Source organism: Myxine glutinosa, chromosome 4, assembly GCF_964187855.1.
Source record: "Myxine glutinosa chromosome 4, kmMyxGlut1.1, whole genome shotgun sequence".
Classification (NCBI taxonomy): Eukaryota; Metazoa; Chordata; class Myxini; order Myxiniformes; family Myxinidae; genus Myxine; species Myxine glutinosa.
Genome location: NC_136264.1, coordinates 182,548,805 through 182,572,014, shown reverse-complemented (window position 1 = coordinate 182,572,014; position 23,210 = coordinate 182,548,805). Strand labels below are relative to the sequence as shown.

General features: G+C 40.1%; 1 protein-coding gene and 1 long non-coding RNA gene across 6 annotated transcripts in view; one reads left to right on the top strand and one right to left on the bottom strand.

Moving 5' to 3' along the window:
• The window catches only part of LOC137425542 (sodium- and chloride-dependent taurine transporter), a 340,062-nt gene that overhangs the window by 307,254 nt on the left and 9,598 nt on the right, over positions 1-23,210 (top strand). The gene's annotated exons all lie outside the window — the stretch shown is intronic.
• Positions 18,051-18,241, bottom strand: LOC144891568 (uncharacterized). The gene is made up of 2 exons (XR_013623000.1): positions 18,195-18,241; positions 18,051-18,096 (listed from the first exon to the last, which is right to left on the bottom strand). It is a non-coding gene; the product is annotated as an uncharacterized LOC144891568 (long non-coding RNA).

The window sequence follows — 23,210 nt, the reverse complement described above, 5'->3', positions numbered from 1 at the left end:
ACGCCACTCTTTCTTCATCAACCCTTCCTCCTTCAGCAACAACTGTACTTTCATCCAGCAACCACCAACCACTGTCCTGACGCATGCGCACGCGTTTTTATAGTGCGCCTCGACCTCTCCCCGCGAGCTCTCTGGGCACACCTACCGGGTTGCTTACTGTAGTGCCGGTTCGCTCACACGGCCTCTTTTGGCTCCGCCCTTGATGACGAGCGGCGGCCAACGCACTGGATTCGGCGGCTCCTCCCCCTTCTTCTCCAAGCCCACCTCGTGGCTAATGGAATCACGGTGAAAACCGCCAAGCAGGTGCGGCGAAAACCACAAACCCAAAGAAACAGCGGAATGCAGCAAACCACGCAGAGGAATTTGTAATGTGGCTGACAAAAGGGGCATCCCATGGAGGTTCTGGGGAAATTGAAAGGGGATACTACCTTGTTTCACTTCGGTGCAATGCAGTATTAGTTAAAGGACGACATAGCCTTAACTTAATACACACAATAAGGAAATAACTACCAACAAGGAGGAAATCTATGATTTGGCTACGTGATGGTATATGACCTAACTAAGGGACGCCCTTTGACCTTTATACACAGAATGGAGGCAGGAGGGTGGTCTTTACAATTCATTACACAATAAAAAAAAACAATTCTCATATCCACAACAATGTATATATATATATATATATATATATATATATATATATATATATATATATATATATATATATATATATATATATATATATATATATATATATATATATATATATATATATATATATATACATATAATATATACTGTCACGTGAAAAAGTAAGTACACCCCATGTAAAGTTTTGACTTTTTCAACATATTTCAACATACAGCTATTTGATCTTCATTTCAACAATATTGATAGATAAAGGTAATATAATATAACAAATTATATGAAACATTTACATTTTGTAGTCCATTGTATAATTTAAATAAACATCAATGCAAATTTCGCATGTGGAAAAAGTAAGTACACCCCGACATTTATCACTACTTCAAATACCTAAAATTAGAATCAGGTGCACCAGTTCAGGTGCAAATGATGAGAACATCGTTAGAGAGGATCTTGGAGGAACCTGTCTTATTTAAACCTGAGACATTTAGTTTGGTTTGCTCTTTGTTGTTGAAGTGTGTGGCGTCACCATGCCTAGATCAAAAGAGCTCTCTGAGGCCTTCAGAAAGAAGGTTATAGATGCCTACGAGTCTGGGAAGGGATTTAAAAAGATCTCCAAACAATTTGAAATCAATCATTCGACTGTCCGGAAGATCATCTACAAGCGGAGAAGATTCCAAACAACTGCCAACTTGTTCAGGCCAGGCCGCACCAGCAAGTTCAGCCTGAGAGCAGACCGCAAGATGCTGAAAGAAGTCTCTAAGAACCCCAGAATGTAATCACGGGACCTACAGGTAGCTCTTGCCACTGTTCATGTCAAAGTGCATGAGTCTACAATTAGAAAGAGGGTGCACAAATTTGATCTACATGGGAGGTATGCCAGGAGGAAACCTTTGCTGTCCAGAAAGAACATCAGGGCAAGACTAAAGTTTGCCAATGAACACCTTGGCAAAGACCAGCACTTCTGGAACAATGTGCTCTGGACAGACGAGTCAAAGGTAGAGCTATTTGGCCGCAGTACCAGAAGACATGCTTGGCGAAAACCAAAGACAGCATTTGACAACAAGAACCTGATACCAACTGTAAAGCATGGTGGTGGAAATATTGTGGTTTGGGGCAGCTTTGCTACATCAGGGCCTGGGAAGCTCACCATCATAGAATCCACTATGAATTCTTCATTGTACCAGAGGGTGCTTGAGGATAATGTGAGGCCATCTGTCGGAAAGTTGAAGCTCAACCAAAGGTGGACCTTGCAACATGACAATGACCCGAAACATACCAGTAAATCCACCAAGGAATGGCTGAAAAGAAAGAAATGGAGGGTTCTGGAATGGCCAAGTCAAAGCCCGGATCTAAATCCCTTCGAGATGTTGTGGGAGGATTTGAAACGATCTGTGCATGCAAGAAACCCCTCAAACATCGCACAGCTGAAAGAATTCTGCATGGAGGAGTGGGCAAAAATTTCTCCCAGTCGATGTCAGAGACTGGTAGACAGTTGTAAGAAACGCCTACTTGAGGTTGTTTCTGCCAAAGGGGGCAATACCACCTATTAGAGCCAAGGGTGTACTTACTTTTTCCACATGCGAATTTTGCATTTATGTTTATTTAAATTATACAATGGACTACAAAATGTAAATGTTTCATGATATTTGTTATATTATATCACCTTTATCTATCAATATTGTTGAAATGAAGATCAAATAGCTGTATGTTGAAATATGTTGAAAAAGTCAAACCAACACATGGGGTGTACTTACTTTTTGACGTAACTGTATATATAATATAAATATTGCCCTGCATTCGGTCGTTACCAAACTTGACAGGTGGACTAAGGGTCACACAATGAAGGTTGTAGCGGAATCATTCCTCCCCCCGCTCCAAGGGGGGTTTCTCCACCAAGAGGGGTTTCCCCACGTTGCGTGTTGAGGTGTATATCAATGTTAAATAGCTTTGTCGTCGCGTTTTTCCAAGGCCGCTTCTAATAGCAAAACAACTAGAACGGCACTCAGTAGAGAGCATACCTCTGCCTGGTGAACAGTTTATGTTTTGTATCCCACTGATAGGCCGGATCTAGATTCGAACCTGAACCAAAATGTAATAGGCTTGTTATTGTCACCAAACCAACTCATCCACCAAGTTTATTCATAACTCGTCCATAACTTTTTTAAATATCATGTTGTATATCGCTTTTCACCCGAACTCTCTCTCAATGGTGAAGAATCACTCTGAAAAATTAAATAATTATTGTAGCCAAATCCATATTCAGATCTTCACCAAAATCGAAACGATTAGTCCTTTTCACACACAAAAACCTCTCCACCAAGTTTCGTCCAAATCTGTCCACAACCTTTTGAGATATCCTGCTATATATAATTTAATTTTTGGCTGTATCGCTCAATCATGAAGAATCACTTTAAAACTTCTACTATTTGGATCCGGATCCGGATCTTCACCAAAATTGAATCGATTCTTCCTAGTCACACATACAACCTGTCCAACAAGTTTCGTCCAAATCCATCCATAACTTTTTGAGATGTCCCACTATGTATCCTTTTGGCCCCATCTGCCAATGGTGAAGAATCACTTGGAAAATTAAATAATTCTCATATCCGAATCCACACTCAGATCTTCACCAAAATCGAATCTGTTCATCGTTGTCAGACACCCAACCCCTCCACCAAGTTTCGTCCAAATCCATCCACAACTTTTTGAGATATCCTTCAATGTATCGTTTTTGACCCTATCTGCCAATGGTGAAGAATCACTTTAAAAATACTAGTAGCCGATTCCGAATCCGGATCTTCACCAAAATGTAATCATTTCGTCCTTGTCACACATGCAACCTCTCTGCCAAATTTCGTCCGAATCCGTCCACAACTTTTTGAGATATCTTGTTCGCAAACGGATAGATAAAACGGACAGAGAAACAGACAGACAGGGGGTGAAAACATAACCTCCATCCACCTTTGTTAGTGGAGGTAATGATAATAGCATAATATCAATGTTATTACTGAGTATGTCCGATCGAGATCGACCCGATGATGATGATGATTATGATGAATGTTATTACAAAACAATATTAATGATAACAAGTCAGGAGACGACGATGGTTCACGAGCGAGCGGTATTCAATGACAAAGGTCAAAACCGGCATTAAAAATATATAAATAGGAATGTATTATCTGTTATGAGACGGGTTAGCTGCACAATACCGAAAATTCGGTTCGATTCCGACAACTTTGAAAATTTGACCTTTGTGACCTTGAAATGTCAAAACGAAGGTTACTGACCTTGAAATGAGATAGAAAAGAATGCATAATCAGTTATGAGTTTAGTTAGCTACACAATACCAAAAATTCGGTTAGATTCCGACAACTTTGAAAATTTTACCTTTGTGGTCAAAGGTCGAAGATTCTGAAATTTGTTGGAAAACTTGTATTTCATGATGTATGTGATAATATAAGATCATGTATGACATTTCACCCTATCAGGAAGCAAACGATGTAATAAAACCATCAAAAATCGACTTTTCTAAATTTTGTGACCTTGTGACCTTGACCTTGGGGCGAAAATGAAAAATCGAGCTCTGTGGGGCTAGACACATGACATTGGCCTAACCAAATACCGAAACCCCTGTCAGATTCCACCAAACCCCTCGGATAAGATGTATCTTGAAATCGATTACCCCCTAAAAAGACATCTTTTTTGGGCGTGGCTCCGCCCACAATGAGCACAATACGCCCACTCTAGGCAGGACACAACTAGATCATGATATCAGCCTCCCACCCAAGTTTCATCAAGATCGGATGATATCATCGGGTAGTTATGCTGCGGACAGACAGACACACACCCATGACGTATATAGTGGTCACTCTGATAACTCGTGAACCAAAAATGTCCCACATCCCCAAGGGGTTTTTCCTCATTGCACAAACGCCGTGTTAACGTGTATATACATGTTATTGTGACATTTCCGTGGGAGCACCTCTACCAGAAGTAAAAAATATTATAAACCACAAACACTGATGATTAGCTTTTGAAACAGTTGCTAATGCTGTTTAACACATAACTGAAAGGGAGAAAACCCAGGGTATATTCAGTTACAAAGCAGCTAGCGAGTGCTTGCCAAGCCAGCTGTTCCTGATCAACGATTTTGAATTGAGTGCTTGCTTGGAGGATTTAAAAACTCCTAATCTACTATACAAAGCGTGCAAGCATGCTCACATATTCAGTGACATTTGCTCCCCTCCTGTTGCCTAACTCCGAACCGATTCATACCAATAACACAATGGGGAATCCGTTTTAAATTTAAATCTAAACAGACTCTCCTTAACGGCCTCCCCATTAACGGCCTCTGGATGACTAATGCAGTACGTGAAAAGTGCAACAGACTATTGAATCCAATTTGTAAGCAAACACTAAGACAGCAAACCAGAGAAGGTATCCCTAACCCACCGAGCAAAAAAATCCCAAAGACAGGTGCGAATGGAAGATGTCACACAAGAAACCGAAACAGCAGGCAAATACAGCCCCAATGAGAGCAAAAAAGACAAAAGGAAAATATAAAATGAAATATCAACAGTTATACACCAACAACTGGGAAAACAATAAAAGAGCGGGAAGGTATAAATAGAGTTGGATGAACTAGGCATAGACAAAGAAGGCTCATTGGAATGGCTAAGAGGAGGTCAGCTCCACTAGGATGGAGAACGAATCATAATAGACTAGCAAAGGTACCCAGTGTTGCCAGGCAATGCGGAGTCGCTTCGCTGATGGGAGTATTAAGAGAGGGAGGAAGAGAGATTAGAGAGAGGAGGGGGAGAGAGAGAGAGAGAGGAGGGGAGAGGTGAAAGGGTGAGGGAGTGGGGGAGGAAGGGCGGTATGAGGAGGGGAGAGGAGAAGGGGTGTAGGAGGAGGGGGGAATGGAAGGACGTAGAATAAATGCAGCTCCTTTTCTCACCTGTGAAAGTATAGCAAGTACAGAATCCTGAAAATTCCATGTATAATCAGAAATACTGTTTAATGGGGAAATATGTTGCTAGTAGGATAATAATGTTGTTCCTGGACCACCCTCATTTTCCCATTGACTTACATGTTAATTTTCCTCTCACCCTCATTTCCCATTAACACCTCTATTTCTCCCACCCTGTTCTTTACGAACATACTAGCTATAGTACCTATCCACAATGTTTTTCATTAGACCACTCAAACAATGACCCTACAAATATTTGTTCCCTCTCTCCCCCTTACGAACCTTCTGGCCTTTTGACATACTAGCTATAGCACCTATCCTCAATGTTGTTCATTAGACCACTCAAACAATGATCCTACGAATATTTGCTCCCCCTCACTCTCTTAATATCAATGATCCCGAGTAGACCACTCAAACAATGATCCTACAAATATTTGTTTATGTGTGGGAAATAATTTAATTATCTTACCACTACCATCACCATCACCATCTAATACATTAACAAAAAAGATGTTTGAGTTTGGTTCTTTATTAAGATATTTTAACTGAGCTAAGATAAAATGATAAACCTCCCTCAATGTTCTTGTTTGAGCGCCTCCAGTGCCACACACCATTTTTAAATTAACGTATATATTTTCCTGACAACCATCAAAGTTTTCCATCCACTCAAAAATATTTCCATCTTTTTTACCCAATTCACCGGTATTTAAATTAATTCTCTTATTTGTTTTGCGAACTTTTTTACCAGTTGCCTTTTCAATTATACCTATTTGGTATTTTTCACATTCGTTATGTTTACCATTGATATACCAAGGTTGATTACACCTCCACTCTTTAGTCTGGTTGATACTTGGTTATCTTATCACCAATATCAATGGTAAACCAAGTTGATACTTGGTTTACCATTGATATACCAAGGTTATCTTTTCACCGAACCCCTTTATCTTATCACTTATATCTTATCACTTTTATCTTATCACTTATATTATATATCTTATCACTTATATATATATCTTATCACTTATATATATTATCACTTATATACTTATATAACCATAAGGGAGACTATAAATTCCATTTTCTAAAATAAACCTCATCATCAAAAGCCCCTAATGCTTTCTTATTCACCTCTTCTGTATATAATTGATGTTTATAACTTCTTATTCCATTAATCTTTCTAAACTCTTCTTTCTTTGTTGTTAAACAGTTATAATAATCCTTAAAGTTTATTGTTTCTTTAATAACATTTTTCTTTACACCTTTTAACTTCTTATCAGTCTTTTCAATGTTATTCACAATGTATTTATAAGCATAAGCCTTTGACCTCAATCCCACAAATTCACTCATAACATTTCCTCCTAATTCATCCTTGAACTTTCCAATCACCTTTTTATTTTTAGAAGAGAACAACTCACTCTCTGGACTGTAATTACTTGTATCATAGATATTAATGTCCTTTTTCATGTCTGAATAAACATCATCAGTATTAATTTTCAAAATAAAGCTATCTGTATCCATATAAAGTAGATTAACATCATTTTGATATTTCTTCCTCAAGTTATTGTAAAAGTAATCATACATCAAGGACTTTGATAAATCAAGTGTTGAGGTACCAATGTAAATAGGTTTGTCCATCTCAACGCTTTCTCTCATCAAATGTATCGCACAAAAGTTTTCCGTAAAAACTTTTACTCTTGAGAAGCTTGGTCTGTTGATTAATTTTGATGCTCGTTTCCATGATGTTGATAGACGAATGTTTTGCCTCTTTCTAACATTCTCCATCGTTTTTCCAAATGCAGCGTTATTCATCAACTTATAAAAGTCTTTCTCAAAATCATTCTTTGATTCAACCCTGTGTTGTTTGTTAAAATCAATGTACTCTTTCAACCAATGACGCTGATTAAACTTGAGAATCCTATGTATCTTTTCAACACGGCGACCCTTTGAAAGACATTGTCTCAAATTTCTTTGATGGAGTACATTATTTTTCTTGTTGTATAGTGTTGTTAGAAGCTTCTCTGATGCTTTACCCTTTACATTAAATGATTGTTGATAATCACTTAACCACTCCTTCTTTGGAATTTCCTTTTCACAAGCAAATGGGAGATCTTTGTGTAGGTTATGGAGTTCCTCTGGATATTTCAAATCAACTTCAAAATAATAACCAACTTTTTCTTCATCGAATTCAGCTTGTGCAGAGATACATACATCTTGTAAAACCTTTTTGTAGTCTTTTTCCTTTACCCATCTAAGTTTTCCATAAGGAAGAGCCTGAGACATTGCCCAGCCATAGAGGTTGTTCGCGTCATAGTACATCAAGTAAGAACTCTCTTTCGTTTAATCATAATTCGGAAGATATTTGTTATTTGCTTTTGCGTATCTGCTCGAGCATACTTGTGAAATTCCACCTCTTTTTGCCTTTTCAATCATTTTTTTTTTTTTTTTTTTTTTTTTTTTCTATACTGAATCGAGGCTCGTGAAAGAGCTGACAACCGCGAGGGAAAGACAAAGACAGTACATGGGGACCGCGAGGGAAAGACAGTACATGGGGACTGCGAGGGAAAGACAAAAACAGCACATGGGGACCGCGAGGGAAAGACAAAGACAGCACATAGGGACCGCGAGGGAAAGACAAAGACAGTACATGGGGACCGCGAGGGAAAGACAAAAACAGCACATGGGGACCGCGAGGGAAAGACAGTACATGGGGACCGCGAGGGAAAGACAAAAACAGCACATGGGGACCGCGAGGGAAAGACAAAGACAGTACATGGGGACCGCGAGGGAAAGACAGTACATGGGGACCGCGAGGGAAAGACAGTACATGGGGACCGCGAGGGAAAGACAAAAACAGCACATGGGGACCGCGAGGGAAAGACAAAGACAGTACATGGGGACCACGAGGGAAAGACAAAGACAGCACATGGGGACCGCGAGGGAAAGACAAAGACAGCACATAGGGACCGCGAGGGAAAGACAAAGACAGTACATGGGGACCGCGAGGGAAAGACAAAAACAGCACATGGGGACCGCGAGGGAAAGACAAAGACAGTACATGGGGACCACGAGGGAAAGACAGTACATGGGGACCGCGAGGGAAAGACAAAAACAGCACATGGGGACCGCGAGGGAAAGACAAAGACAGCACATAGGGACCGCGAGGGAAAGACAAAGACAGTACATGGGGACCGCGAGGGAAAGACCAAGACAGTACATGGGGACCGCGAGGGAAAGACAGTACATGGGGACCGCGAGGGAAAGACAAAAACAGCACATGGGGACCGCGAGGGAAAGACATTAAAAGCATATCGACATCGGTTATCAAATCCAAACCTTGTTTTGTCATTTTTAACATTGCACTCCAAGCCAATCCAGGAGCAGTGTAATAGTGAGGAGGATCCAATCCATATGCAGAATGACAGATTGTTCTGAAAGCCTCAAACACATCAGCCAACAAAAGCACATCAGTTTTGAGATACAAATCGTGATACTCACCAAGATTCTTGATGTTATATTTTCCCAAACATTTTGTGCGTGTACATAATCTTTATCAGATATATGACTATTATTTAATTTATTATAGAAATTTTCTTTTGAAGGAAGTTGTGTTTCATTGAATCTCTCAAATGAGTTCATATAGTCATAGGGATAAATTCCCTTTTGTGTTAGTAAATCTTTGTCTGAAAAATACTCTGAAAGACATGGGAACTCTTTTAGATTTTGAACCAAGTTAGCCAATGGACTTGTCATGAATTTAAATGTATCAAGAAATCTAATATTAGTTATATCATAAGTATTTTTATATTTTTTAATGTCAAATCCTGTTTTTATAAAGATTGTTTTTGTGAATGAAATGTATTTCTGATCTGTGTTTGGAATTGCTGAGATACTTCCAGAAGTCTTTGAGAGTTCCTTGATAAAAAGATGAGTGTCATAATTAGCATTGTTATGAAGAAAGACAGGAATGAAAGAGGGGAGTTTATAATTAATATTACAACTTTGATGAGCCGGACCTCTATATTTACCAGTGAGATGACAATGATCTCTAACCTTTAGACCTTCACCAATTTTCTCCTCACAAATATGACAGACATTGTTTTTTATAAATTCCCTTTTCTCTTCACTCGTGAAGGACATTGGTTTATTGGTTTCTCTCATTATCTTTCTTAATCGAACACAGTCTTTTTCAAGTCGTTTCACAAACTCCTCTGGGGTAGTTGAGCCTCTATACACCTCTAATTTGTTATATTCATCACCAACGGATGATTTGATATAATAACAAAAACCACAAGGAGTATGTTTTTGATATTTATTTGTGTATGAATCTTCTGGATCTGGAGAAGCAGTATCAATTTTTTCTAAAATACTTTCAAAATCAGCATATATAACAAATGGATGTTTTATTGTTTTCTTTTCATCTTTGAATGTGATCTTTGAGCCTTCTTTAGGCATATTGATTACCATTGATTTATGTTTACCACAATAATTTGAATGTTTATCTAATCTTTCTTGTGTATGGAAGAAGTTAAGACAACGCAAACAAATATATATTTTATTTGTTCTTTTACATACTTGTGGTTTTATTAATTTTGTAATATCTTTGATGTATGTATAATGTGAATTTTCCTCTGAATTAAAATAAAGAAGATTAATACGAGTTTGATTATAATTTTCAGAAAGCTTTAAAATCTGAATGTTGTTTGTTTCCGTCAGACCATAAACATTAACTGATAAATCATTCATCTTTTCAAATTTAGGAATATCATTAAAAGCCATTGGAAAAATTTAATCTTTTGTTTTCAACGTATTCTCATATTTTTTATAATGAGATACTCTTTCAACATGGCTATCTTGAGGATGTAGATGTGCAAGAATAGACCAGAGAAAACATTTATTGTCTTTATTTTTGATTTGTTAACTGCTTTTCTATTTTTGATAACACTTGGTAAATCAATGTAAGAAGAAGCGTTTAGAGGATCTGATTTAAGAATATGAATGTCAATAAATAGTATCTCATCTATATTCCAACCACTTCCAGGAATAGTATGCTCAAGTTCTTGTTCTTGCTGGATAAGTTCAACATAAGTGGGATTAATCTGATTGTATGTTGTTATAAAGTGTGTGCCTGTTCTCATGTAAGCTAAATCAGTGATGTTTTCACCAGTGAATGGATCTTCTTTTGAGATTTTTATTTTAATACCCATATAGAACTTGATTGATTTCAACTCAATAAGAGTCTTTTCAATAAAATCTTTCACAGAGGGTTTAATGATATCCACAGCCTCAACAATTGAGTTGGGGCCAGGAGGATGAAAGTCAAATATGCGTATTCTGATATGTCTTTTGAAAGCACCATCAGTGTTCTTAATAGTAAACAATTTTGACAAGTGTTTGTTTGTTTTAAGATGGGCTTTGAAACCCTTCTTTGGGATATCTCTATTACAGAGACTACAATGTTTTTTGTTCTTAGGAAGTGGTGATAATTGATTTAGAATGTTGTAAGTGTGTTTTGCGGTGAGAATATGTCATTTATAATATTTTACTTCCTTCTCGCAAGTATCACAATAAACCATATTTATAGCGTGAGAAAACGTGCTGTTTTATATATGAAACTATACTTAAAGTAAAACACTTTTTGAGCTTTTCAACTCTGTTTTATATATGAAACTATACTTAAAGTAAAACACTTATAAAAGAAAGTGCCTTTTTACAGGCTTTTTATATATGAAACTGTGCTTAAAATAAAACACTTTTTAATCACAAAATACAACACTAAAATCATCATCATCACTATCATCAAAGTTCAATGAGAGCACAGTATCATCTGTGTACACTGAATTATCATCACTAAAATTACTATCACTATCACTCATGGATTCACTATCATCATCAATAAAGCTACTCTCATAACTATCATTTGAGCACAAACTATTAGTATCATAATTATCATTAGATCCTAGACTCTCAGTATCACATTCAGATCCTGGACTCTCAGAGTATTGACTGTCAATATCACTCATTTACATACCATTAAACTTCCATCAATATCTATATATTTTCTTTCATTAGAACTAACTAGGGCATGCCCGTACTATATCTATATCTAAAATTATATCCCCCCCCCCTCTATTTACATGAAATGGTTTGGTCCAAAGCGAACGGCTTGCGAGTACGGTGACAATCCCCCCCCCCTCTATTTACATGAAATGGTTTGGTCCATTCGCAAAGCCAAAGCGAACGGCAGTTACGAATCGCAGTTACGATGAATCGCAAAGTAGTTTTAATTTGTTTTAAAACATAGTTTAACGCCAACATAGTTTGCCAACGTGAAATAAATGAATACGCTCTCAAATGTGCCGTCCGAGGCAGAGTCTGTTCGGCACGTTCGGCACACGTGATAGCTCGCTGCTCTCTGATTGGTTGAATCGTTTTTTGGACATAGCTCGGTAACTACTTGTCCGATTAATATGAAACCTTGAAAAGGCACATCCTCGGGTCCCCAGCAATATACCTGGCAAGTTTCAAGTATATCGGACCGGTAGTTGTCGAGAAACAGCGGTCGCATACACACACACACACACAGACAGAGATTAGTGGAATTATAGATAGATAACCACAATATTTTTTACATTAAATGTTATTTTCAAATAATCTCTAATAATCAGGGTACGGAATGATAGTTCACCACTAATATTCATATTATTAATTTCACCCACATCTTTGGGTCTATTAAAGAATATACAAATGTTTCCTCTAGAATCGTTGATGGTCTTATCATTCATTTTCAAAGCTTCTTTATCAATGATCTTTTCAAGCTTTGAGTAAATTGCCAGTAGTAGTGGAGAAACTTTTGTCAAATTTACTTTAATAGAGTTATAGCTTGTCCCATAAATTTAATAAAAGGACACATGTTATTCTCCATTATGGGTTTAATCCAAAAATTTCCATATTTATCTTTGTTCAATTTAACATCTATGACATATTTTTCTGCTGGTACCGAAGTAGAGATTGATTGAAATTTGTCTTTTGTGTTTTGAAACATTGTATTTATTAGCTAATAAACTTGTGTTTAGTTTAAGTAAAAATTTACTATATAAATATGATAGAAGGATATTTAGAATTTCCAGACTCTCCTTATGATAAATTAGAGAATTGTCCGGCTTGTGATAGAGTGGGGGGGGGGGGGGCTTAATGATGAGGATTCATATAAACAATGTTTATTCTGTGGTTATCTTCTAATTAATGATAATAAAAAATATATAAATATATATAACTCTTTTAAATTAGAACCAAAAATGAATTACTTTACAAGATTAATAAGAGAGATGAATGTTAAGTATTATGATGATAATAGACCATTTCTTTCAAGGGAAGAGACTCTTTGTATTGAGGAAATGTATAAGAGTTTAATGATATTTATTATTCAAAATAATTTTAATGGAAATGTTAATACAAGATACTATATAAATAAACTAATGAATTATTTTGAAATTAAACCTGAACTCTGGATAAAATATAGAGTTTCCAAAATAGCTCAAAAAAAGTTAGATGACTTGTTTTCCAAATATATAAATGAATGATCTTTTACCCGTTTGGGAAAATAAGATAAAATTTAATAACCATAAAAACATTCCAAATTCATTGAGATGTCTTATAGTTGGTTGCAGCGGATGTTTTAAAAACCTGTTTACTTTTAAAGATGCTCCTTAGTCCTAATTTTTTAGATTATGATTGTTGTGGAAAACCAATCCAGGTCCACACAACTTTAGTCCAACTTGTGGTTTAATTCCATTTAGATCATGACATCATCCTGTAATGCAGGAAATGCAATAAGTATATGATGTGGCATCACATGGGACCATTCATAACATTCAATGCAAGCAAGCTGGATATTCTATGCTGGCGTACCGTTAGCGAGTCTACCAGATGTAACGTGTCACAGGAGAAGTCTCGGAGCACCGTCCGCAGCAGCGGGTCTTATAGTCACGCCCCTAGCGGTGTCAATGAGCAGCGAGCATCACCCCGGGTTCAGTACGAATACGATTTCACTACATTCTCCCCCCCGTCAGAATTATACGGCGGTGCGGCTAGAAGCAAGCGAGCGTCAGCACGAACAGGGTGCGGAACATCAGTCGACCCAACCGTATCGGGCCGGGCGGCGAATTTCTCTGCCAGCACGCGTCCGAAATTCCCCGGGTACGGCATCACATATCCCTGTGTCCCCGGCATCGGAGGCGCCATCAGGGTCGGGTGACGAAGGGGGTAACTCCAAGTCGTCGGGCCCAGGTAGACCGGCGAGGGGAGAGTCGGTAGACTTTCGGCGATGGGAGCGTCGGGAGAGGCCATAGTCTCATAGATGGGTTCGGTCGGTCCGTCCGATTCCCTACTCAGGTCGGCGACCCCGCATGGGGCAAGGTGACGGATGGAGACAGTAGTCTCACGGCCATCAGTCGTCATCACACGAGCATGCTCAGGATTAGCCTGGAGAATCTGCACTTTGTCCACTAGGGGGTCGTACTTGCTCGCGCGAACCGCCCGTTTAAGGTAGGCCGGCCCGGGCCCAGCGAGCCAACTGGGCAAAGACCGTATACACCCCGTGCTCCTGGGGTGGTGGAAAAGTCGCTCGTGGGGAGTTTGGTTGGTTGCCGTACAAAGGAGAGCCCTGATCGAGTTCAACGCCGCAGGTAGCGACCAAGCCCATTTATCGAGGCCCCGGCCGAGGGTCCGGAGGTTGAGCATGACGGCCCTCCAGATAATCCCGATGAAGCGTTCGATCTGCCCATTAGCCTGGGGTCTGTACGGCATGGTGTAACTAGAAGCAATGTTATTTTGGAGCAGATAGCCGCGCACCTCCTGAGACAAGAAGACCGCACCCCGGTCGGTATGGACATAGGCCGGGTACCCGAACATTGAGAACAAGTTCTGTAAGCATTGCATCACCATGGCAGCAGTCATGTCCGCGCACGTATAAGCAAAGGGGAATCACGAGTACTCATCGACGATAGTGAGCAGATAGCGAGAGCCGCTCGACACCGGCAATGGGCCCTTGAAATCCATCGCCAAGCGTTCCCACGGTCGCGTAGCCTTAACCAGAGTCCCCATGGGAGGGTTATAGAAACGCGGTTTGATTTCCGCGCAGATAGCGCAGTCGCGACAGATACGGCGGATATCGTCAATCGAGTATGGGAGATTGCCACGCCGCACAAAATGAGCGAAACGCGTTACGCCGGGATGGCCCGCAGTGGCATGCAGCACCCGTAGGCCCTCCAAAGAGGTGATACCCGCGCATGTAGCCAGTCGTGATAAGGCATCGGCGGCCCGGTTATCCTTCCCCGGGCGATATTTGATGGTGTAACAGAAGTCGGCGAGTTCGATACGCCAGCGAGTGATTTTCTCATTCTTAATGCGCTGGGCGTGTAAGGTGTCGTACATGAACGCAACGCTTTGCTGGTCCGTGATGATTTGGAAGCACCGCCCGAGTAAGTACGGGCGCCATCGCCGAATAGACTCGACGATCGCATACGCTTCCTTTTCGACGGACGAGTGTCTCCGCTCAGCGGTGGTAAGAGTCCGTGAAAAGAAAGCCACGGGACGCCCCCCTTGGGAGAGGGTCGCCGCGATGGCCTGATCCGAGGCGTCACTTTCGAGGACGAAAGAGCCACTCTCGTCGATTGTCGTCACGGCGGCTCGGGCGATGTCGGCCTTAAGGTCTTCAAAGGCCGCCAATGCGGCCGGACTCAGTGGGAAGGTGTCGCAGGCCACGAGGGGGCGAAGTTTCGCGGAGAAATTTTGCACCCATTTGGAGTAATGGGCGAATAGCCCGAGGGCGCGCTTCAGGGACGCCCGATCACAGGGAGGGGCCATGTCGAGCAAAGGTCGCAGACGCTCCTTATCCGGAGCGACAGAGCCATGGGTCACGGTGTACCCCAGAAGATCTATCGTGCGTAGGGAGTATTGGCACTTATCCTCGTTCATAGTTAAGTGATACCTCTGCGTGACCTCAAGGAAGCGCTTCAGATTAGCATCATTGTGCCCTTGGTCATATCCACAAACCGTAAGATTATCGAGGTAGACGAAAACATCGGTTAAGTGCTCCCGCGCAATGAGGTCATCCATGGCCCTCTGGAAACAAGTGACCCCGTTCGTTACCCCAAAAGGCAATCGCGTAAATTGGTACAACCGCTGCCCCGACTCAAAAGCGGTATAGATACGATCCCCCCCTAGAGATAGGGATCTGGTGGTACGCACTACGGAGATCGATAGTGCTATAGACCGAATACTGGGACACCTGTTGCACCAGCGCGTCCATACCCGGAAGGGGGTAGGCATCCAGCTGTGTAAAGCGGTTAATCGTTTGGGAATAGTCGATTACCATGCGTCTGCGGTGGGCCTCGCTGCGCACCACCAAGACCTGGGCACGCCACGGCGACCTTCTAGGTTCTATGATGCCGTCTTTCAAGAGCTGAGCCGTTTCGTCCGCAATGAATTGCATGTCTGCGCGAGAGTAGCGCCGTGATTTCACCGCGACAGGGGTACAGTCGGAGGTTACATTGGGGAACAGCGAAAGCGGCTGGATGTCCATTTGCGCTAGGGCGCACACCGCAAGCGCGTCGTCCGCCCCCACAACAAGCGTGTCAGGCCCACCAAACTCCATTACCAGACGTCCATGCAGCTTAAGAAAATCGTGTCCTAACAGAATATCAGCACATAAAGCGGGTAAAACCATAAGGTGTACATCAGGAAAAACCCGTCCCTTTAGCACGAGTTTCAATCGGCATTCCCCCTTCGTGCTGAGTCGGAGCCCCTGGGAAGCCATGAAGATCCGTCTCGTAGACCTCCAGATCCGCCATCCATGCCTGAGCACAAGTCGCTGGTCGATAAAACTATCCGTAGATCCTGTATCCACCAAGGCCCGAACACAATGGCCTTCGACCATGAGGGGAATAAGGGCTTGAGCCAGGCCAGACGAGGCTGCTGGGAGTGGGACTGAACCCCCCGAATGGGTCGGACAAGCCTCGTGGGTGGATCCTATGCCAGCAGCAGTTTTGCGGTCGTGGCCGGAGTATGCGTTGTCCATGGGGAATCCATTAATGCCATCAGAGGGCTTTCCCAAGCATTCCGGTGTTTCGCGATTCAAAATCTGACAATTCTGACGGGAAAAGGCCTCCGTAGTATTTGAAAACGCCTTTTGACACTTTTGGCAGGAAAAGGCCTCCGTAGTATTCGAAATCGCCTTTTCCGGGGTGAGGACCACCGTTAGCTCGTGGACGACACGAGGAGAACGTTCCGCTGGGGCTTGGCGAGGCTTCAAAGCCCCTTGCGTGGCCCGGAGTTTGGTCAAGGACACGTACTTCGTGCCCGATTGAGGATGAGACTGTGGTGGCTGTCCGGTGACGCCCGCCAAGGACGTCTGAGCGCCCAGGGGCCCGCAGAGAGGGGCCCTCCCCTTCGAAGACGGGTAAGGCGCCGGGTTTCGGGCTTGGCTCGCAGGCTCCGCAATGAGCCCATTCAAGGTCGCCGCGACCGCGCGACCGTGACCGCGCGATTCAATGAGCCGCGAGCCGCGTGCCGTTTTCCTGCACACTTTCGCGTAATGTCCCTTTTGCGAGCACAAATGGCATATAGCGTCTCGTGCCGGACACACGGGCCGGGCATGGCGTGGCCCCCCACAGAAAAAGCATGCGGCCCCGCGTATGGCCTTGGGTCTGGCCGTAGCGGCAGCCGTCAGGACTGGGTCTTCCTCCGGAGCATCCCGGAGTTCCGCGAGCAGGTCCGCGTCCTCGGCGGTAGCACTCTCCGGCCGGGCGTGTAGTGTAGTGCCCACCAAGAGGCGCGTGCGATCATAGGTGTTCGATTGCATCCGCGCTTCGGTGTATACTTTCCCTTGCTCGAGTGCCATAGCGAAGGTCAGGTCAGTCTTCTCTAGGAGCTTGAGCCGTAGTTCCTGGGAGGAGACCCCTGCAATAAAGGCATCTAAAAAGAAGATCATCCTGAGACTGCGCGGGAGTCCGTGGCTCCTTGATGCTGTCCAGCAAGAGCTGCCGGAGCTCCTGGGCATAGTGGTCCATCGCCTCGTTGGGTTGCTGACGTCGCGTTAGCAGCAAATATCGTGCATACACCGGGCTTTTTTCCTTTATGTACAGCCGTTTGAGCTCCGCGATCGAGAGGTCATACGTCGCGAATTGAGCGATGGAATTGTACACCTTGTAGTCGATTTTTGAATGAAGCGTTGCTAGCTTCGCGGCAGCCGTCGGCGCGGTCTCAGGCTCCTCGAAATGATTCTCCAATGTTCTGAGCCAGTGCTTCAGTTGCAAGCCACCATCCGGGGCTTGCGGGTCGGCGCAGAATACGGCAACCGCCAGCGTCTTGTTGCCAGCCATGTCGGTAGATATAAATGGAATTAAGTGTTGTGGAAAACCAATCAGGTCCACACAACTTTAGTCCAACTTGTGGTTTAATTCCATTTAGATCATGACATCATCCTGTAATGCAGGAAATGCAATAAGTATACGATGTGGCATCACATGGGACCATTCATAACATTCAATGCAAGCAAGCTGGATATTCTATGCTGGCGTACCGTTAGCGAGTCTACCAGATGTAACGTGTCACAGGAGAAGTCTCGGAGCACCGTCCGCAGCAGCGAGTCTTATAGTCACGCCCCTAGCGGTGTCAACGAGCAGCGAGCATCACCCCGGGTTCAGTACGAATACGATTTCACTACAATGATAATTTAATAATTTTTAAGTCGTCAAGTTTTCAACCCGAGTATCAACTACTCTCACAGGGTTTCAATGTGGGTCTTAAAAAGGAAGACATTATCGGTTTATTTAAACTTCAAAACAAACTAAATGATTATAATATTGAAGATATAATACAATTATTTTGTGATACACAGAAGTTAAAACCAAAACCCATAACTTGTATTCTCAGTGATAATACGGATGATATACCTTCACCTCAAGATTTAGATAAATCAAAAAAGAACCTCGTTATCTTTGATGATTGTGTCAATGAGAGAAACCAAACAGTAATGGATAGCTACTATACAAGAGGGAGACAATCTTCTTGTAATTGTATTTATCTTAGTCAGTCATATTTTCAACTCCCTCGACGCTCAATAAGAAACAATGCCAATACTTTTATTTTATTGAAGTTAAATTCAATAGATGTAAATAATTTTTGGAGAGATAATTGCTCTACGTTATGTAGTAAAAAAGAATTTGAAAATTATATGAAACACACGATTGGAAAATATAAATATATTGTTGTGAAACAAGATGAGATACTAACTGATATTTTACACACATAAATGACAACTATTATTAATCTTCTGAGAAAATCTGCTTCAGGAAAGAACTTTCATAAATCTAAACTCTTGAATAGTAAAAATGAAAAGATTGTAAGTTTTTTTTAAAAACACCCTATGATTCGTTTTGTAGGTACTACAACCAGAGCAATGTGACCAGGAGAAGTAGAGGGGAAAGATTATTACTACATTTCAATGGAGGAACATATGCGATTGAGGAACGAAGGTCAAATATTTGAGGAGGTCTCTCTTGGTTCTACAAAATATTCACATTGTAAGAGTGAGTTAAATAAAGTAAAATCTAATGGTCTTGGGATTTTAGAAACTAATCCTGAAGGAATGAAACAAATTATTAAACATTTGTGTGGTGATGGAGTTAAGATTTTATCATTCGGTTTTGATATTGATGAGGAGACTCAACGCAAATGTATGAAAAGCAGAGATACAAGTATTAGTGAAGAAGAAATAACAACTCATATTAATACCAATAAAGAATTTGATGAAATATTTAAAGAAAAGGATTTATTTCAACACATTTACTATAATGATGAAGAAAAGGAAAATTTTTCCCATTGACCTTTACAATTCATTAAATGATATTTTTCAATAAATAAATACAGAAAATGAATACCGAAGAAAGAGCAAGAAAGTTTAAAGAACATCAAGAGTTGCTTTCAAAAGTTTTAAAGCAACAGGAAGAGATAAAGAAGAAACGGAGACAGAAACTAACTGGTGAAGAAGCCTTTGAAAGAAAACAAGAGAAAATTTTTAAACCACTTTTAAAAACTCAACAAACGATTTCACCTACAGTTTCCACGTTAGAATTTACTCCGAAAAAACTTCAAATGCTCAAAGATTTTAGTCAAATGACAGAGCAAGACCTTGGAGAATTAGAATATGATGATGAAGGATTATTTTGGAAACTTGAGGAGGGAAATCAACCCCCTAATGATGTTGTGGAAGCTCTTCAAAACAATGAATATTCGGCAGATTCAAAAACCAGAGCAGGTCTCATTCCAACAGAAGAACAAGCACAGTTCTATCTTGTGAAAGAAAAGGTATTGATATTTAATGATAAATTGGTGTTCTTAAGTTCTGCTCAACCAAATGTTGAATTAACTCCAAGATTGATGTTTCTTCTCACAAACTCCGGATTCAGTGGTTCAAAATATTTTGAGGAACCACTTGATATGGAAAGAGAGGAAGATAGAGAGTATATTGATTTCCTAAACTCACTTGATTATGGAGTTTATGTTGCTGGTAAAAGGAAGAAGAATGAGAAGGAGAAATATATTATTGATGCTTTAACTAAGCTTGGTTCGGGTGTTAGTTTTCTTCCAAATGAACCATCGCAATTAGTTAATAGGCTATTATTGTTGTTAGGTAGTAAGAAGGCTGGAAACAACAATTGTTGAAATGAAACATCCGCCATTTTAGACCAGTTGATGAATATGAAAATAATTAATAAATGTCAATACAAAGATATTTTATTAGATATAAAATAAGATGAGAAGCACAATTCTTAGTTTTAATTTCACAATGAGTGATTACACAGCTTCATTCCCTTACCCACTACAACTTGACCCCACAAAAGAATATGAGGCTTCTTTATTGTCGATGGAAACTTATAATACACTTTTTAATATCACAGAGAAAAACAACAAGTTTAGTTATAATCCAGGAAGTGGATATAAATCTATAACCATTTCACCCGGAGCTTACGAGATTTCTCAAATATCTTCTGAAGTCTCACGACTTATGAAAGAACAAGGTGATGAACCAAAAAATATTGTAATAGATATTCAAAAACACACTTCAAAATCAACTATTAAACTTTAAAACAATTATAAAGTTGATTTCACGATTGAAAAATCGTTTAGAGAGCTATTGGGTTTCTCTTCAAAAAAGATTGAAACTAACGGGACGTTTTACAGTGATAGTGTCATTCAAATATCCTCTGGTATAAATTCAGTATTAATTCATTGTGATTTGATTGATGGTGCTTATAACGATGGAATAAGAACAATTACAATATTTTCATTCTGCGCATACTCAACCCCGATTGGTTATAAATTTAATATGGAACCAAAAAATCTTGTCTATTTACCTGTGTCAGGAAAAACCATATACAGAGTAAATTTTAGGATAACCGACCAAGATAATCGTATGATATCCTTTAATGATGAAATTATATCCATCAGAATTCACCTACATGAAGTTTTTCAATAAATAAATAATGGTTATTGTGAGAAAACACGAGTTGGGAAAATATAAAATAATTACAGGGGATGGGATGTTCCTTTCACCATACTATAAGGGTGAAGGTATGTTTCTTGGTAGAGGATACTATAAACCAAAGAGACAACGGGGTGTGGGTCATCAATTTAGAAATAAAGGAGATGGGATAATTGATACTCTAATGGGTATTGGTTCAACCATCCTTAAACATAAAGACCTAATTGGTTCAACTGCTTCTGCCGTGGGCTCAGTTGCGGGTGCTATAAAGAGTATAAAAGATTCTCAAAAGGAGTCTCATAAATTACAAGCAATCAAAGAAATTTAAAAAGGTAAAACTCAACTATCTTCACAAGAACGACAAAAAATCATTAAAATACTTGGGTCAGGGTTTCAACAATTTTAATGCTATATAAATACAAGTATGGAAGCGATTGATAGTATCTATGATTTGGATGATACGATTATCATTTCAAACTCCACTAAAAAGGAAGACTATTTTAAGGTAAATGCTATAACAGGAACAGACTGGAATTCAAACGGAACAAAAAGTTTTGAAATAAATAATCATCAAACTTACTTGAATCTAGCTGATAGTTTCTTGCTGTGTAAATTTAAATTCACTAAGGCTGCGAATAATACTAATGCTACACTCGTAAATGATTTCTTCTGGAAAATGTTTGATAGTGTCCGCCTGTATATTGGAACACAAGAGGTTGAAGCGGTTGATTATGTCTCTGCTACATCTGAAATAATGAAATTTACACTATATTCGTTTAGTGATAGAATGGGTAAGGGAGCTGTTGAAGGTTTTATTCCTGATATGTCAACGGGAACAAATGCTGACCCTGGTTATAGTCAAAGGAAGTCAATGTATAATGATGATACAAAAGCAGAGAATAGTTTCACCGTAGCAGTACCTCTGAAAGGTATATTTGGATTTTGTGATTATGATAAAGTTTTGTATGGTCTTAAAATTAGATTTCAACTACAAAGGAATGATAATGTAAATAGGTTGCTTTTTGGGGCTGAAAATGCTTTTGGAGATGATAATAAATTTGTTATTAATGATTTGTGTTGGTATATCAGTGAATATACTCCGAATCTTAAAACGGAAGAGATGTTAAATAGAAGACTTAACTCAAAGAAACCGCTAAATGTATCATACCTTAAAAGAAGATGTCAACACGTTAAACTGGAACACACTACCTACACTTGGAATTTGGGTGTTCTTCAAGGAAAGCCACGATACCTCTGGCTCATTTTTTAAAAACCAGATGGAGAGGAGGGTACTGATAAGAATAATACACTGAGTGATAATGCCAAGGTGAAACAACTTCGGGTTTCTCTTGATGGCACATTTTATCCGCGAGATAGATTGGAAATTGATTGGGAAAAAAATGATTATGCGGAAGCCGACAAGTCTCACCAAAAGGTGTGTGAAAGCAACGGTAATAATAATAAAAATCCTATTTTGGATATGGTTGCATTTCAAAAACTTTATACAATCTATGCAATTGACCTGAGTTCTCAAAAAGAAACTATAAAGTCTAATCGAGTGGATACTTCTTTATACATTGAAAGAGGAGAGAATGAAGAAGTTGATGCTTATTGTTTGCTTTTGGAGGCAACAGAATTACAGATTAATACAGATAATGGTGTTATGATTAATATCACATAGGTTTTTTCTCATAAATAAATGAGTAGGAAAGAACCAGTATATATTAATCAAATCAATCTTAATAAATTAACATCTTGTATTCAAAATCAAAAGCCTTGTATTATTAATGTTAATACAATTCAAAGAAAAGGAGCAGTAATAATTGATGTTTTACTCACAAGAGAGCAGGTAAAAACACTAAATGATGCTGGTTCACTTAAAATTAAAATGACAAAACCTATGTGAAAGAAATATTCAATACAAGAGGGAGGATTTCTCCCATTTCTAATTCCCTTATTTGCTGGTTTAAGTGCGGTGGGAGCATTGACTGGTGGTATTTCAGCAGCGGTAAAAACTGCTAACGAAAGGAAGGCACAACTAAAAGCTCAAAA